At 35.4% G+C, this 6,354-nt stretch overlaps 1 pseudogene; it reads right to left on the bottom strand.

Annotated features, from left to right (window-relative positions):
* Positions 1-2,063: 2,063 nt before the first annotated feature.
* Positions 2,064-2,185, bottom strand: LOC114167962 (annotated as a pseudogene).
* Between the last annotated feature and the right edge of the window lie 4,169 nt (positions 2,186-6,354).

Genomic DNA, 6,354 nt, shown 5'->3' on the forward strand with positions numbered 1-6,354 from the left:
ATGCTTAACCCGGATACTAGGGCTGGGCAAAAATAACTGAATTGTACTGTACTTAGGTTAATTGTACTGTTTTAAACCAAAAATAACTGAATTATTAACAGTAAAATTAAACTGTACTGTTTTGTAGTTAAAGTTAGAAAAACTGTACTGCAAACAGTTAACTGTTCACATCCAGTGCACTGAACTGTGATTTTTACTTTCTCTTCGATCCAGATCAGTCCACACACACTTCTTCTTTTTTCTCCACCGAGATTCAACCACGACCAAAACAGATCCTGTCTCCGTCGCTCGCCGCCGTCGAAGGTTGTACCGCCGTCGAAGATTTCGCCGCCGTCGAAGGTTTCGCCGCCGTCGAAGGTTTCGCCGCCGTTGAAGATTGTTGCCGTCGAAGGTGATCTCTTTATATCTTTAGGTTTTCATTTCGCTTCTTCTTTTTTCTCCAATTCGATCATTCTAATCTTTTGGGATGAACCTGCTGTTAGGGATTTGTTCGTCAATAACTTGAAACCCAGTTGAGAAAGAAATCATGGCATAAAAGGTACTCTTCACACTCTTCATGCATCACCCACCACCCCGTCACTTCCAAGCTCAAAAATTTCTCCCCTTCACCTCACGTTTCTGCCTCAGACTTGGCTTCAAGGTTTCTGGGCACAAAAAAAAGTGTTGGGTGGCTCAGCCTCACCTCTAGAATTGGCCCCTCCAACGGCTCCAGAGCCACGTGCTGGTTCAGGTTCGGGAAGAACGGTGTTGATGCCGAAGGTGCTGGCATTTATGGCAGCCAAAGCCGTGATGACTTTGACAGAGATGATGTGGAGCAGGTTGGTGATTGAAGCTTTTAAATTTGGTAGTTCTCACAATTGTGTCATGCTTGTGCACGTGGTTAATGCTGTACGAGTTCATTGTTGTTTGTGTTAGAAAATTACGTTAAGGGATAAGATAATATTGTGCGTGTTAGTTGTTTGAAAAAATTTGAGCTTGGTGAGATTTGACATGAGAGATTGTGCTTATGTATTGCTGGTATGTGTTTTGGGGGTGGCTTTAAGAAGTGGGGATATTTTTCCTTTAACATTAGGATTTTCCAATTTCATGTGGCTAGAAGAATAGAAAAGTGAGTTCATGTTCTTAAAGGGGTTAGATTGAGGGAATCGATTTGGTAAATAAAGGCACATTCAGAGAATTAGAAAAGGTTTGTAAGGAAAGAGGAAGTCTTCTTGGGAAGGAGAAACCCTTGGAGGAGAGTTCTTATTCTCATACTTAGTAGTTTAATAAGATTGTTCATATCCTGTTCTTGCTTCCATGCTTTCATTTTTAGGATAAGATTGGAACTTTTTAACTGTTTTTTACAGGGGAAAGTAGGCAGGAACATAATTGAATAAAAGAGGCAGTAATGAAGATAGAACCAAATATGTCTATTCTTTGTCTTATTTAAGTTACAATTAAGTAATTTTTATCTTGTTATTTTTCTCTACTAGGAGATTACAGCTACTAAGGAATGTGAATGATGTTTGTTGATTGGAAATTTTAAACTTCTGCAACTGTTAACTATTATGCTTATGCATTACTGAGTTTTGTTCTTGGAGTCACTATAGATTTCTTCTATTAGGTTGGAAAGTTGATTTGGGTTGGAATTGCGATGAATTGATTTTTAAATCTGCTTTATCTTTACCCAATTTTAAGCTGTGTGATTGATTCATCCTCCATTTGTTATTAAAATACCTTACAGAGTCAACTCATCTTGCATCTGCTAGAAAATAGATAGAAGTCCATTCTTTACCTATATGCATTTTTGTTAAGAAATCTTGAATCAATCAACTTACACGAACAAAATCTCTTACATGACATCAAATTTAAAATGCATAAACTTAAATAATATATGCTAGTACCACCTGAACAGACTTTAGGCCAACATCCCTTCTAAGTACAACACAGGTTATAAGATGGAGGGACAGAGTGGTGAAGCATAGAATTTCCAAACATGATTAATTTCTTTCACATTACTTATGATATACATTATTAGAGAACATGAAAATAAAAAAATTTAACACAGAAAAAGAAGGGGCCGCGCGAACACAGGCTCTGTCACTGGGACAGACCTTAGAAAAGCACCCATTCAAAGTGCAATGAATGTCACTTTTCTAAGTCATGGACCTTCTTGATCATCCATTGACCCTGTCCAGGTAAGTATCTTTCTTAGACTGACACATTTCATATTTGTAGTATATTCTTGCTGTTACTATATCTAGCATTGTCGATGTGGGATTGAAACAGATTTCTTTGAAGTAAACAATAGGAGTTGTTATGAAATTTAACATGAAAAGTAGCCAATGGTCTCTTGGAACATTTCTTTTTTTTTACTGATATAAATATGTAATCAGGTTGGAGAAGATGAATTCAGGTTGGAGAACAAAACAATCAAGTTTATAAGCTGCAATCTTGGATCAGATGGATTTTACATTGCCAGAAACTGTCGAAACTCTCACACCAGCTACTTCTGGGATTGATCCTTTACCTCCTTTTATGGCTACATCATCAACTGAGCATAGCAAAGGTCGATCAGATGTGTGGGAGCATTTTACCAAACAAGACCCTTATTCTGAGAAGAAGGCTAAGTGCAATTACTGTGGTGATTTGATTAAATATTTGGCTGGAACAAGTGGGATGAGGAATCATTTGATAAGATGCAAGGAAAATCCAAATAGAGAAGCATTCAAAAGGAAAAAAATGTCATCATCAACTACAGAAGGGGCTAGTGTTGTCCCTTCACCAACAATTTCTAAGTTTGACCAAAATGCATCTCGAATGAAGTTGGTGAAGATGTTTGTGAAGTCCGAGCTTCCTTTTCGATTTGTGGAAGATGAAGACTTCCGTGACTTTGTACGATCCTTGCAACCACGGTTTGAGGTCCCATCCCGCACTACATTGAGGCGTGAAATGTGGGAACTCTATGAAGAGGAAAAAGCAAAGTTAAAAATTTTTCTATCAAAGCAGTGTGGGAGGGTTTGCTTAACTACAGACACATGGACTTCAATCCAAAACCTAAACTACATGAGTTTAACAGCTCACTTTATTGATGAAGATTGGAAGCTTCATAAGAAAATTTTGAATTTTTCTCAAACAACAGGTCATTCAGGGGAGCTCATTGCTAAACATGTTGAGGCTTGTTTGAATAACTGGGAGTTGAAGCGAGTCCTTAGTGTCACTGTGGATAATGCTACAGCAAATGATGTTGGGGTCCAATACCTCAAAAGAAGGATGTTATCATGGAATTGTCTTGTCTTAAAGGGAGAATATGTTCATATGCGTTGTTGCGCACATATATTAAGTTTGATTGTGAAGGATGGGTTAAAAGAGATAAAAGATTCAATTTCAAAAATTCGAAGTGCAGTTAAATATGTCAAATCTTCTCCAGCTCGATTTGCTAGATTCAAGGCCTGTGTTGAACAAGAGGGAATTTCTTATAGAGGTCTTGTCTGCCTTGATGTTGAAACCAGATGGAATTCAACTTATCTAATGTTAGAGGCAAGCTTGAAGTACAAAGATGCCTTTGTCTTGCTAGATATGCAAGATAAGAAATTTGGTGCTGAAATGGCCAAAAGTAGTGGTGTGCCACTAGAAGAGGATTGGGAATATGCGAGGTCTGTTCTACCATTCTTAAAGATGTTTTATGACTCTACCATGCGGATTTCTGGTTCTTCTTATGTCACTAGTCATATGTATATGAAGGAAGTGTTTGGAATTGGTAAAAAGATTCGACAATATTCTGAGAGTACTGATGTGAGCATAAGATTGATGGCAATGAGGATGAAGGGTAAGTATGACAAATATTGGGGAAATCCCAATGGAATTAATATCTTATTATTGATTGCTGTTGTGCTTGACCCAAGGAGTAAGTTGGATTTTGTTAATTACTTCATTGACTATATATTTGAACCTAGCATGGCCAGTGGATTGAAATCAAAATTATTGTCATCTTTAAAAACACTTTATGATCAATATCAAGGGGTTGAGGAGGGTTCTCAAAGTAGCCAACAAGAATCCCAACTAGATGATGAAGATGATGATCCTCATGGCATGAGCTTCTACCTAAGAGCTACAGGACGTAGATTTGATTATATATCAGAGCTTGATAAATATTTGAGAGAGGATCCTGAACCTTATACAAAGTCAGTTGAGCTTGATGTTTTACATTGGTGGAAGGTCAACTCAACTAGATTTCCTATCCTTGCAAACATGGCTCGAGAGGTGTTAGCCATTCCCATCTCTACCGTAGCATCAGAGTGTGCATTCAGTACAGGAGGAAGGGTGGTTAATCCTTATCGTAGTTGCCTAACGCCTAAAATAGTGGAAGTACTTGTTTGCACACAAGATTGGTTAAGAGGAACACCTTTCTCTATACTTTTCAATGAGGATCCTAAAGAGCTTGATGAATTTGAGCAAGGTGAGTTTATATCAAAACTTTATATACTTTTTAGTTGATACTTTATATGAAAGCCTAAAATATATTTTTTTTTTTTTGTAGATATAACTTCTCAAGACGAAGTGGGACCTTCAAGTGCAATTAATTTAGATGATTGAAAATGTATTAAGATGTATTAACATTTTGATGTTGTTTATGGGAGAACCTACTAGAGAACCTATGTATTAAGATGTATAAATATTTTGATTTTGGTGTATTGAAGTATGAGGCTTATTTCAAGTATTATTTCCTAAGCACTTTCAAATTATAAACTTTATATTATTATTGCGTATTACAATCATATATAATTAGTGCAATTCGGTTCAAAATAATGTAATTCAGTTCAAAAATAGTGCAATTCAGTTCAAAAATAATGCAATTCAGTTTAAAATCAATGCAATTCGGTTCAAAAATAGTACAATTCGGTTCAAAAATAGTGAAGTTTATTCAAAATCAGTGCAATTCGATTCAAAAACGGTTCAAAAATAGTGTAGTTAAGTTAAAAATTAGTGCAGTTCAATTCAAGAATAGTGCAGTTCAGTAAAAAATTGTGCAGTTCAGTTAAAAAATAGTGCAGTTCAGTTAAAAAATAGTGCAGTTCAGTTCTGATATAGTGCAGTTCATAAAACAGTTCAGTTTATAACAGTTCAGTACAGTTCATATTATAGTGCAGTGCAGTTCAGTACAGTGCAGTTCAGTCCAGTTTATTTTTCAGAAAAACAGTTCAGTTCAGTTCGTCTGAACTGTTTTTCAGTTCAGTGCAGTTCATACGAACTGTTTTTTAGTTCAGTGCAGTTTGTGGTAGTTCAGTACAGTGCAGTTATTTTTGCCCAGCCCTACCGGATACTACGTTTTTCATGTTCCCTTCTTTACAATAAAAAAATTAATAATTAGTGCAACTATTGTTAAAATTTTAATCTAATTTTTCACATGCGCATTGACACTAGATTTTTACATGGAGGATTAAAGAACTAGCATTGTTCGTTTTAAAAAATTAAATTTATTTTTGATATATTAAAATTAAAATTGAAATTTGTATATAAATAAAGGGCTTTTATTTATTATTTTAATAATAAAGAAAGATACTAGTTTTCTATATATTAAAAAATGATATTTGTTTCGTAAAACCAATAACAAAAACGTCCGTTAAAACTTGTTAAAAATAATTTAGGAGGTATTATTGAGATAACTTTAGTTAACGTTCTAAGTTAGTTAAAATAGCATGATATTAATTATATATAGGTTGTCATAAGAATTAGTAAAAAGATAGTCCTAATTACTCTTATATACTGGTCCATGAGTAAACATACATACTTTTTGAGACATAAAGTTTAATGTTATTTACATCATTTAAGAAAATTTAAATCTTTCATATGAATAAAATTTAGTTTGTGATGGTTTCTTGAATCGAAGAGGGATTTCTTTGAATTTTAGAGAGACCGTGTCGATGTTTATATTTTTGTCACTACCAGAAAAACGTTAATTACCGACGGTCAGAATCCGTCGATAATAGCCATAATTCGTCGATAATGATGTTTTATCGACAGACTTCCGACGGCAAAATATCTGTCGGTAAATTGCTCGTCGGTAATTATTTACCGACGGATTGTTGAAATCCGCCGATAATTACTGACGGAAATATTCGTCGTCTTTTCCGTCAGTTATTTCCGACGAATAATTCCCTCGGTAATTACCGACGGACATATCCGTCGGTAATGACATGGACTCCACGAATGGATTTACCGACGGATCTGTCTGTCGGTAATTCCGTCGGTAAGATAAAAAATTTGGTCTGGGTTAGTTTGTTTTTTAGACATTCCACAATACCTGCATATAGAAAATTCCAATACAGACAAATCTAGCAGTCCAGCATTCCACTATATCAAATATTGTATCAT

This window comes from Vigna unguiculata, chromosome 10, assembly GCF_004118075.2.
Source record: "Vigna unguiculata cultivar IT97K-499-35 chromosome 10, ASM411807v1, whole genome shotgun sequence".
Lineage (NCBI taxonomy): Eukaryota > Viridiplantae > Streptophyta > Magnoliopsida > Fabales > Fabaceae > Vigna > Vigna unguiculata.